The 12675-nt window shown below is 44.6% G+C and overlaps 1 protein-coding gene across 1 annotated transcript in view; it reads right to left on the bottom strand.

Moving 5' to 3' along the window:
- CUL2 (cullin 2) overlaps positions 1-10491 on the bottom strand; it is an 80597-nt gene extending 70106 nt beyond the window's left edge. Inside the window, exon 1 of the mRNA XM_018552331.1 lies at positions 10331-10491. The gene's annotated coding sequence lies outside the window, so the exon portion shown is untranslated. The remainder of the gene's footprint in view (positions 1-10330) is intronic.
- Between the last annotated feature and the right edge of the window lie 2184 nt (positions 10492-12675).

Here is a 12675-nt window from a genome sequence, read left to right as displayed (position 1 = left end):
TTGTATAATATTTAACATTATCCAACACAGATATTACACGGGGTATTTTGTGGCAGCTGTGACAATGGAAGGAACGCTTGGGGAGTGCCAGGAAGGCGAGAATACGTTGTCACTACGTCTAGAATGGAAAAACTGCTGAAATCATTTTAAGGAATCTATGTACAAGAGAACCTGATCATTCAGCAAATAATGTTTGGATTGTCAGACGAGCTTCTTTTAAAGAACACGTACATCTATTATGCAGTTCATGTTGTGAGATCTTAAAAAACATGCTCAGCTGGCCGCTACCTAAAGCTGGGCATACATCTTACAGCCATTGCACGACTTTCGTTGTGCGATGGTTGTAAGGTCATTAAAATTTCGTACGACCTGCCCATCTTGGACAGGAAGATCGTACTTGCGATCATCGCAAGCCCTCCCCACAGAGGGGAGGGCTTGCCGATGATTGCAATGCTGAGCGGGCAGTGTGCGCTTACGCACACCGGCCCGTGCGTCTTACGTCTACCCAGCACGCTACCAACCCGCCGAAAATCGTACGATTTTCGGCAGGTTTTCCAGCGTGCTAGGAAGACGAAAGTCGTGCGACCTTACAGTAGATGCGGTCGCACGCTACCCATACAACTGCCAGTTATCGTACGATCGCAGGTACACCCACGGATTATCGTACAATAATCGGTAGGTGTATGGGCACCTTTATAGAGATCAGGATACCGAATGAAAGAATCCAACCCATACGATGGCGAGAAATGCCGTCCTCCTGTGCTGTGCCAATGCATCTGTACTAACTACGCACAAAGACTATTACATGACAGGGCAAAAGGAATTGGGCAATAATATATGTTTGTATATGGCGAGCTTTTCTAAAGACTGCAATGCAAGTACTAAAGTCTTTAGTAACCAGTTGTGTGCTTAATATTTTATAGTCTACAAAAGAAAATGGACACCTGGAATCCTATTACCGGAAATAGTGTGCCTCACATCAATGCATCTTCAATGGATCAGTTTATTTAAAATGAATATTTCAGTTTGTTACATGTTAGAGGATCATGGATGGCCATAAATAACTCACTGATGGCAAATGAAGTGTCTGTATTTGAGCCATTCTGACCTCCCAGGGGGCAAAGGGCTCTTTTAAAGGAACAAGGAGATCTGTGGGTTGGCTAGCTCTTCATCATTTTGTTTGGACAAAGAATGTACTGGCTCCTGTATTGGATCTTTCAAAAACCTGTAAAATGTCAGGCAGATGTCTCTCTGAAGGAGATATCTGTAAGTCTATGTCCACTCTTACAGTTTCTGTCTCTTAGGGACTGCACTGGTGAAATGGGAACATCTAAAGGCCAGGTCCACTAATCTGCTGCAATATTTTTGAGGAAATCCCAATCTCCTTGCTGGTGTTTTAATATACTATTTTCGAAGACTTAAAGTGACATTAAACCCTCAGATTTTTTTAACATAAACCAATACTATAATGTGCGCCTTACTGTAATCCATGGTAGTTTCCCTTCTATTTGCTGCTCTTCCTTTTAAATCCTCATGTCTTCTCATGCTTGGGGAGAACTTCCCTTTTCAGCTCAGGGCCTCTTCCTGTAGTGCTGGCTCAGGTTACAAACCTATACAAACGTATACACAGACACCGTGTATCCATTCCTGAGACAAGGCAGTCTGCTGCAAAACAGAAGTTCTGCAGAGCATGAGAACAGATACAGATTTAAAAGGAAGAGCAGCAAAGAGAAGGGAAACTACCATGGATTACAGTAAGGCACACATTACAGTATTGTTTTATGTTAAAAAATCTGAGGGTTTAATGTCACTTTAAGCACATAAAGAAATGAAAACAACAGGCAATGAGATCTTGCCAGTTGAGATCCCAATAGATAAAAAGGAGGTAATAAGTCACCCCAAGGCTGCATCTTTAAAGGGTTAGTTCACCTTTCTGCACATTTTCCAAAAATCCCCCATGCCTTCCATCATTCCCAGCACATTGTAAAGCACTCTTCAGATGTAGAAAAAGCTGTCCCTTTTCGCTGGCATACCTGTAGATTCCTGCACAACCTGTCCACAAAAAACTCTAGGTGGTTGATCCACCCCTCCATCCCATTGCTCCTCCAGAGAGGAGCCACCCTAAGACAGGAAGTGTGTTACTGGCCCGAACCCCAGGTGAGAATACTGGAAAAAAAAGCCTGAAGAAAACTAATGCAGACACCACGTTAGGATTGGGAAGCTACAATATACAGGCAGTCCCCGGGTTACGAACAAGATAGGGTCTGTAGGTTTGTTCTTAAGTTGAATTTGTATGAAAGTTGGGACAGGTACATTTTTTAAGTGTGACTCCAGCCCAAAAATGTTTTTTTTAGTTTTGGATAGCCTAGGGAAGGGTTCCCCTCCTGTAACGTTTGTTTTGCTGTGTGCGCCCCTGTTCAGAAGATTTCACCTCACTTTCTGTCCATGTGACAATTGGATTTTGAAAATTTGGGGTTGTCGTGGAAACAAGGATGGGTGATAAAGCTTCAGTGGAGACACCTTTTTCCCATGATAACTCTTACAGGAGTGAATTTCCCTTCCTAGCGGTAGATTTCCTCTCACTTCCTGTTGTCTCAAGGACAGGAAGTGAGAATAAATCTTTCCAATGAGGATACAGACAGCAGTAAAAACCTCACAGTGACCTGGAAGAAGAGGCGGTCACCCCTTGCCGGCACGTCTAACAAGAGCCAACTTCCTGTAATGTACGTACAGTACTACAAACCAGACCCAAAAAGGTGGGCACAATCGCGGTAGCACTACAACTACTGAAATGCTGCGCGGTACACTTCGGCTGCAGCCTGGGACCCCCTGCTGTCCAGTAATAGCCTCCGTTTGTAAGTAGGGGTTGTATGTTTGTAACTCAGGGACTGCCTGTATTACATTTATGTTTTTGAGCTTAGATACACTTTAAAGTTGTTATGAGACAACACACACAGGTCTTACTGAATACACAGTGACATGATGCCTACTATCACACAATTTTATAATTGAGCCCCATTTATAGGACATTATTTAAGGAGCAAAACACCTCCCAGCAGCAGCTGATGAACTGCTCTGTACCATCAACAATTTTCACTTTGCTTCAGCTGTCTCAGAACGCATCCACTCCAAGTTAATTACAGTTATAATAGCAATTTACGAGTACATTACAATCACATTTGCTCCGTTAGAAACACCCAGCAATATATAACTGCGGAAAACTAACTAGATTACTCATAAAAACACTTGTTTGAATAAAACTAATGATGCGGATGTTACGGTCTTGCAGTATATTTTCCGGGCAGAAAATCCATTTCCGAAGTCAATAAATAGGCGAGTATGACACATTTAATGAAGGGCAAGTCTTTTCTTTCTTAGATGCTACTAGTTACATGGCAAAAGTCAAAAAGAGCGCCGCGGTCCAATAGAATTTTTTTCCCATTAAAGGTTCAATCTCTGAAAAAAATGGTTTTCAAGTAAGCTTTGATTGCATTTTCATACACAACTCTAGTATGTATTCCTATTACAATGCTGATGTAGTAACAGGAGAGGATATACTGGGACTTTAGAACTCCTTTAATTGATCTTTCAGATACAATAGAATGGAAAGAGCTGGAAGGGCATGAATGCTGCCTCATGCAGGAATCTGAGTGAAGCTGAGCAGAGTGTTGAAGTGTGCACAGCCAAACTGAAAAAACGTTTCTGGTGCGCTTCTCAGTATAGAGCTGCAACAACGATTCCATTTAGTCGATTAAAATCGACTATCAAACGGTGTCAACGTTGTCGATCGTCAATTAGTTGGCTTTTACATTGCCTGTTCGCGGCTCCACACACGCCATGCCCACCGCACTGGCCGCGGTTCAGCCTCCAATCCCGGCGCTCCTTACATCTAGCCGGGCCGGTGCGATCACATGCCGGATGCTGGAGATGTGAGCGCAACAGGTGTCAGCCCCGGGACGGAGACTATGGCTGGGGACGAGCCGGCATCCAGGCTGAACCGTTGAGCAGAAGACATGGAGGGAATGTTCAGACAGTAAGTGCCCCGAGCACCTGGAGCCTGGGACCCGACACCTTGCACCCCAATCCACCATCATACCCATCCTCTGCATCCCATTCCACCATCATACCCATCCTCTGCATCCCCATCCCACCATCATACCCATCCTCTCCATCCTTGCACCCCATTCCACCATCATACCCATCCTCTCCATCCCTGCACTCCATTCCACCATCATACCCATCCTCTGTCCCCCATTCTATCATACCCAATGTCTGCCCCCCATTCCACCATCATACCCGTCCTCTCTATTCCTGCACTCCATTCCACCATCATACCAGTCGTCTCCAATAACACCAGCTATAGAGGAATACATCAGATCCCAGCAATAATACATTATACAGTGGTGCAATGCAGAATACTCGCAGCTACAGAGGACTACAAATCCCAGCAATAGTAATATAGTATAATGTTCTATTGCTGCGATTTGCTGTATTCCTCTAAAGCTGCTGGTATTCTGCATTGCGCTGTATAATGTATTATATTACACACCACACTTTTTTTTACTCCCACCGCTCCAAGCTTGTTCCTGTGATGGACTACAATCTCAATACAAACTAGTAGTCCATCACTGGAGCCTTTTTTTTTTAAATCCGATTAATCAAACTTAATAATCGACTAACTAATTGATTATGAAAATAATCGTTAGCTGCAGCCCTATCTCAGTATATTACAATGCATTGGAAAGTGTGTTGGGCTTTAAACAAGGCTTTAGGTGCACCTGACATAAGTGCAACCATTGCACTTCTTTCCAAAAATGCTAACTGCCTGGCCACCTTTAACGTCAATATTGCGTTGTAGTGGTTAGCGCTTCTGACTTGCAGAATTGGAGGTCCCGGCCAGGTCACTATCTACAAGGAGTTTGCATGTTCTCCCCGTGCCTGCCTGGGTTTCCTCTGGGTTCATCCCACACTCCAAAGACATGCTGGAAGGTAAATTGGCCCTGCATGCATGTGAGATTGGGACCTTAGATTGTAAACTCATTGAGGGCAGGAACTGATGTGAATGTGCACTGTGCATACAAGGCGGTGCTGGGCAAAATGCAAGAACCATATTAGAGGTAACTGTAGAGTGTGATTAGATGTTCAGCTCTACTTGTTTTCTATACAAGCCAGGAATTCTGACTTCACTGGCTGCATACTATTACCAGGTCCCAAAGAAACGAAGCAAGGCTCACGATGCCTGCTCTGGACTTGCAGCTTAACACAACATGCGCACTCTAATGCCAGCCCCAAGAGCAACACATACTCACCTTCATTGAGCTCCCTCAGTGCTCACTTCAGCCACTGGGAGGAAGGAGAAGAAGCTTCTGTAAGGTCCAAGTTTTTGTAAAAGCTGTGGATTCCCTCCCTGCCCCCATGTGACAGTGATGGTGCCTGTGTAGACAAGTACCAGTGCTGTCATATGGGAGGAAGGGGAGGAAGTCACGTGCTCCCCATACAGTACATCAATGAGCCTTGGCTGCACATGACCCTGTCGATGGTTCACTGGTTTTCCTTCATTGGACCACTTTTTTTTTAGACTGGAAACATTCCACAAGAGCTGCAGTTTCGGAGTTGCTCTGACCCAGTCTTCTAGCCATCACAATTTGGCCCTTGTTAAAGTCGCTCAAATCCTTACGTTTGTCCATTATCTCTGCTTCCAACACATTAACTTCAGGGACAAAATATCTTATAGAATGGTAAATATAATATATCCCACCCACTTCCAGGTGCCATTGTAAGGAGATAATCAATGTTATTCACTTCACCTGCCAGTGGTCATAATGTTATGGCTGATCAGTGTATACTGCTGCAGAGGGAGCATGAAATTAAACTTGTTGCTTCACCCTGAGGACTTCTTCACACCAGCTGCAGGTTAAAGGCCCCATACACTTTTTTCAATATATATTAAAAAATTAAAACCCCAGTGGTGATTAAATAACACCAAAAGAAAGCTCTATCTGTCCCCAAAAAATGGTATAAAATTCATTTCAGTACAGCGTTGCATGACAGAATAAATGCCAGTCAAAGTACCGCAGCGCTAAATACTGAAAAATGGCCTGGCCAGGAGGGGGTGTAACACCCCGGTCTTCAAGTGGTTAAAAAAAGGAGAGCAAAAAACAAAACAAAAAGTCCTCAATGCTTAAATTAGTGCACCTAATTCAAATGTTGGCTGGACCAAGTATGGACAGGATGGTATCGTTCCGACCCTTGTTCTCAGCCTGCCTACAGGTGACACAGACCTCTGATGAGATATGGAGTCACAATATATCAGTATACATCTTGCAGAGCAGTTCGGTATTTAAACATGCATGTTCAGACTGTCAGAACATTGCATGTTTTATGCCACAGAGGCATGGGAAGGTGGCATGGCCGGTGCCAGATTATGCTGGGGGTAGAGCTGGCTACACGTTAATTAGGGAGTTCCACGTTACAAGATCTCGGCTTCAGACGTGGTCAAATTTAGTCACGGACATAGACCCAATATGGCCATATCAGGACAATGATGTCATAGCATCCTGCCCCACTGTTCATATGCAGCCGTTTGGGTCAGCACAGTGAGCTTCCTTCTGGGTTCTTATGAGCTTGGGTTCAGTCTGAACCTGAGCTCATCCCAAGTTACAACTTGATTGCACAATCTTCTTTAGATCTACCAAAACTATGTAGTGTATGGGCCTACCTTATTGAAAATAGAATTCATGTTTGTGTCAGATAAGCCCTCCTGCTACAATGTTTTTGGTAAATATAAAGGCGATTGTACAATCAGATTGCACACATGTACCATCTTTAAGTACATGTAGACCCTAACGGAATGAACTCAGTTTGCTAAAACACTGTGGGGGGAATCAAAGCACTTGCGACAGTTTTAGCGTCTTAGATCATTTTTTTTTTATGAACAAATATGTCTTTCCACGTGTGCCCCTGTTTTCTTCAGAGCTTGCACTACTCTGAGGTTAAGAAGTCCCCATGACCACTTCTTCAAGATGCGACAGTTAAGCTTCTTGCCTGAAGTTAGAAGTCTGCTTTCTTGGAGTCTATTAAACCTCATTTATCAACAACATTACACTAGCAACATAAATCTGGTGCAAATATATTCCGTGCAGGTTCAAACACTCACAATTGCTTTGATAAATCCCCCCCCCATGCTTTTTGCACCTTTTTTGCACGTGTTTCCATCTGCACTTGTTAAACCTCATTTATCAACAACATTACACTAGCTTGATAAATCTGGTGCAAATATATTACGTGCAAGTTCAAACACTTGCAACTGCTTAGATAAATTCCCCCCAGTGTATCATAAAAGCCATTTTGTAATAAAATACAATGTTCATCTCTTATTCATCCTTTGTTGAATCTCAGGGCTGCTGATCCTCTCTATATCTACTACATGCATGGGCTCCGTGCCCATGCATATATAGACCTGTGTGTCCTGTACTGTATATAGGAGCTCTGTGCCCATGCATATATAGACCTGTGTGTCCTGTACTGTATATAGGAGCTCTGTGTCCATGTATATATGGACCTGTGTGTCCTGTAGTATATATGGGAGCTCTGTGTCCATGTACATATACAGTGCATTGAGAAAGTATTCAGACCCCCTCCACTTTTTCCATTTTCATATGTTGCAGCCTGATACTACAGTCGTTTGTTCTCATTGATCTACACTCAGTACCCCATAATGACTAAGTGAAAACAGAATTTTAGAAATGTTTGCAATTGTATAAAAAAGGAAAAAAACTGAAGTATCACATTGGCATAAGTATTCACACCCTTTGCAACACTTGAAATTATGCTCAGGTGCCTCCCATTTCTCTTGATTGCTGCTGAGGCGTTCCTAAACCTTGATTGGAGTCCACCTGTGGTAAGTTACATTGATTGGACATGGTTTGGAAGGGCACACACCTCTCTATAGAAGGCCTCACAGCTGACAATGCATACTGTATCAGAGCAAAAGCCATGAGGTAAAATAACTGCCTGCAGAGCTCAGAGACAGGATTATTGCAAGGCGCAGGCTACAAACAAAATGTCTGCTGCACCGAAGGTTCCCAGGAGCACAGTGGCCGCCATAATTCTCAAATGGAAGAAGTTTGGCACAACCAGGACTCTTCCAAGAGCTGATCGCCCAGCCAAACTGAGCAATCGGGGGAGAAGGGCCTTAGTAAGAGGTGACGAAGAACCCGATGGTCACTCTGACTGAGCTCCAGAGATCCTGTGTGGAGATGAGACAAAGTTCCAGATTGACAACCATCACTGCAGCCCTCCACCGCTCTGGCCTTTATGACAGAGTGGCTAGACGGAAGCCTCTCCTCCTTGGAGTTTGCAAAAAAGCACCTGAAGGACGCTCCGACTGTGAGGAACAAGATTCTCTGGTCTGACGAAACCAAGCTTGAACTGTTTGGCCTCAATTCTAAATGTTATGTCTGGAGGAAACCAGGCACCGCTCATCACCTGTCCAATACCATCCCAACAGTGAAGCATGGTGGTGGCAGCATCATGTTGTGGGGGTGTTTTTCAGCAGCAGGGACTGGGAGACTGGTCAGGGTTGAGGGAAAGCTGAATGGAGCAAAGTACAAAGATATCCTCAATAAAAATCTGTTCCACAGAGCTCAGGACCTCAGACTCGGCCGAAGGTTCACCTTCCAACATGACAACGATCCTAAAGCACACAGCCAAGACAACACAGGACTGGCTTAGGGATGCCTCTGTGAATGTCCTAGAGTGGCCCAGGCAGAGCCCTGACTTGAACCCTATTGAAAATCTCTGGAGACCTGAAAATGGCCGTCCACCGACAGTCCCCATCTGACCTGACTGAGCTTGAGAGGGTTTGCAAAGAATGGCAGAAAATCCCCAATCCAGGTGTGCAAAGATTGTCGCGTCATACCCAGAGAGACTCCAGGCTGTCATTGGTACCAAAGGTGCTTCAACAAAGTACTGAGTAAAGAGTCTGAATTCTTATATACATGTGATATCAGTTTTTTCTCTTTAATACATTCACAGACATTTCTAAAATTCCGTTTTCACTTTGATTATGGGGTACGGAGTCATTATGGGGTACAGAGTGTAGATTCAAGGGAGAAAAAAAGAGAATTTAAACAGCTGTAGTATCAGGCGGCAACATCACAGCATTGAAAAAAGTGGAGGGGGGTCTAAATACTTTCTGAATGCACTGTAGAACTTTAGTGTGTGTATATATATATATATATATCTAAAAAATATAATATGCTGTGTGTGCATGTATATACAGACCTGTGTGTCCTGCACTGTATATAGGAGCTCTGTGCCCATGTATATACAGACCTGTGTGTCCTGCACTGTATATAGGAGCTCTGTGCCCTTGTATATACAGACCTGTGTGTCCTGTACTGTATATAGGAGCTCTGTGCCCATGTATATACAGACCTGTGTGTCCTGTACTGTATATAGGAGCTCTGTGCCAGTGTATATATAGACCTGTGTTTCCTGCACTGTATATAGGAGCTCTGTGCCCATGTATATACAGACCTGTGTGTCCTGCACTGTATATAGGAGCTCTGTGCCCATGTATATACAGACCTGTGTGTCCTGCACTGTATATGAGCTCTGTGCCCATGTATATACAGACCTGTGTGTCCTGCACTGTATATAGGAGCTCTGTGCCCATGCATATATTGTGTATATATATATATATATATCTAAAAAATATAATATGCTCTGTGTCCATGTATATACAGACCTGTGTGTCCTGCACTGTATATAGGAGCTCTGTGCCCATGTATATACAGACCTGTGTGTCCTGCACTGTATATGAGCTCTGTGCCCATGTATATACAGACCTGTGTGTCCTGCACTGTATATAGGAGCTCTGTGCCCATGCATATACAGACCTGTGTGTCCTGTACTGTATATAGGAGCTCTGTGCCCATTTGTATATATAGACCTGTGTGTCCTGTACCGTATATAGGAGCTCTGTGCCCCTGTATATATAGACCTGCACTGTATATAGGAGCTATGTCTCCATGTGTATGTATATATATATAGACCTGTGTGTCCTGTACCATATATAGGAGATCTGTGCCGATGTATATATAGACCTGTGTGTCCTGTACCGTATATAGGAGCTCAGTTACAGGTGGCAGCGGCCGTTCGCTGTGCAGGGCTTGGAGAGGCCTACCCATGTGTGTCTGGCATGGGGCAGTGAGGAGTGCCGGCTCACAGGAGGGGACTCAGGCAGACACTCCCAGCTGTAGAGCGCCCCCTGCAGCCAGTGCGGATCTCGGGCCCGGGGGGTCAGGAAGGGGGGAGAGCGAAGTACCTGTCACACGCGTCACTGGGGAGCCTCTGCGGGAGATCATCAGCTGTCACCGACACCGCTCACTCAGCTGCCATTACCTGGGATGCCGGAATCCACCATTTGCTTGCATGGACGGGGGGTGAACACGGAGTTTCTCACTTCCAGCGGTCCCCTTTCCGTCTCCGCTTCGCTCACAGGTGGCCTCTGACCTGCACACTCGGCCAATGAGAGGTTGTCGCCCAGGCTGACAGGCCGCACAGCGCTGAGCAGAACGGAAGCGCCTCACCAGAGTCCTCCCCTGTCTGTAGGATGGACTAATCCGCAGTACGGGAACCTCTGAGGCTCACACTTCCTCCATTCTCCTGGTGACAAGCAGGAAAAGGAAGTGTGCTGTCAGCACTGCTACAGTCAGAGTTGTCAGACAGTTTTGTTCTCCATGGACTGCCCCAAGTCTGTAATGCTTATCCTTGGAAATATCACAGTAATGACCTGGTGTGAACTGTTATCCTGCCCCCACACAGTGCGATTCTCTAACAATCAGCTATTTAATGGCAAAGATGCTTCAACAGATTGGGACCACCTACCCCATACATCTTCTTTAGTTTTATTTTTTTAAGAATATTGAAAGCCAAGACTTTTCATTTTGAACAGAGGAGGAGAGAATTAAAATCGCTGTCAATATTTATTTCTTTTTTTTTTATGCCAGCAATGTCTCATACGGAAGATTTACCTTCACTTCCTGGCCAGCAGACTCCACAGGAAGTGAGAGAATATCTTTCCAATGTAACTGATATCCTTTCTTAGTGTCCCCAGTGGAAGATTTCAGCTCCATTCATGTTTTGATGGCAACCCCTCACTGGTGACATTGGTGATCAGTAGGCATGAGCTCAGAGTAAGCCTGAACCCAGTTCAAACCTGACATCCTCCAAACGAGAAAGTGCCACGGACACAATCAACTGCTGGCGGGGAATTCCCTGCTCCATACCTGCGTGTAAACAAATGCTTGTGCTGACCTCATTTACTTTATATGGCCACATAACCATAACAGGTAAATGCCATTTGCGAAATATAGGCATGCAGCCATATAAGGTCAGTGATGTCACTGCGTCCCCTTTGCTGATATCAAGCTACCGGTGGGGAATTCCCGACCCTCGGCTGATTAGGCGGCACAGAAGGAGCTTCCTTTGTGTTCGGGAGGAGCTCCTTCCGGGTTTGGAGGAGCTCAGTCTTGAATGGGGTTCAGTCCAAACCTGAGCTTATCCTAGTAATCAGGGATTGCTCCCTAACTGGGGTATAGACAGCAATAAAACCTGACAGGGGTTTGTTTTGGTCCAACCCCAATCAAAACTTTTCATTTCATTTGGGATGGATGGAGTAAGGGTAGAGTTTCTATTGCTGTCCCTGTCAATGTCCCATTGACAACCACTCCCCCTGTTTCTTCATCACACAGAGGGAGGAAGTTAGGGAAATCTCCCCATGACACAACTTCAGTGATGCTATGAAGAATGTTTCACAGACCTATGGATGGCACTTCTATGTTCACGGGGGGATACCATTCATGTCAATTTCTAAATCACGCATACGCTGGGCAAATGCCATTCGTACAACATTCCTGTGACCAACCCTGTCTGAGCAGTCCATCATCAGCGGCAATCTCCATGTCCCCATCCGTGATTCAGAAAGTTACATTCTGTGCCCCCTTTTTAGGGCTAATATTCGTTTTCTTTTATTTATAATAATGCCAGGTTCACTTTAATTGGGGTATTGCTTCATGTAGCTCCACCCAACAGTCTAGCATAGTGAATGTTTTTACATTTTGTACACACATGCAGAGCTTGACCATAGTCCAGATTACACAATCTCATGAGTCACTTTTTGCAACTTCAAAGTCTAATAATTGGCCAAGTCTGGGTCAGGCCAAATTCACATACACAACATGCCATCAAAGGCTGAGTACATAGTACTACTCACTGCCAAGGAGCCAGCATGTCCCCTACGTTTCATATGTGCCATCCTATGCCAATTGTAATCATTATGCAGAGTACTAATTTCCTATCATATTAGCCTCCTTTATCCCTATCCAGAGATTACATTCTAATATGTAAAGTGAACCAACTAGTCATATTTCAGATGTAGGAAGTCAGGCAGAGAGATAACCAATCTTAGTGATTCCTACAGGTTATTGAGCTTTGCATGGTGCTCTACTGAACAAGTCAATGCCACATTTAGCAATGGCATCCTCCATACATCCTCTCCGCCAAGGTCAGCAATGGCATCCTCCATACATCCTCTCTGACAACTACAGCAATGGCATCCTCCATACATCCTCGCTGCCTAGTTCAGCACCCTCCATACATGCTCTCCGC

This window comes from Nanorana parkeri, unplaced genomic scaffold (assembly GCF_000935625.1).
Source record: "Nanorana parkeri isolate BGI_ZX_2015 unplaced genomic scaffold, ASM93562v1 scaffold84, whole genome shotgun sequence".
Lineage (NCBI taxonomy): Eukaryota > Metazoa > Chordata > Amphibia > Anura > Dicroglossidae > Nanorana > Nanorana parkeri.
The sequence above is the reverse complement of the archived record's forward strand: the minus strand, read 5'-3'. Positions and strand labels throughout refer to the sequence as shown.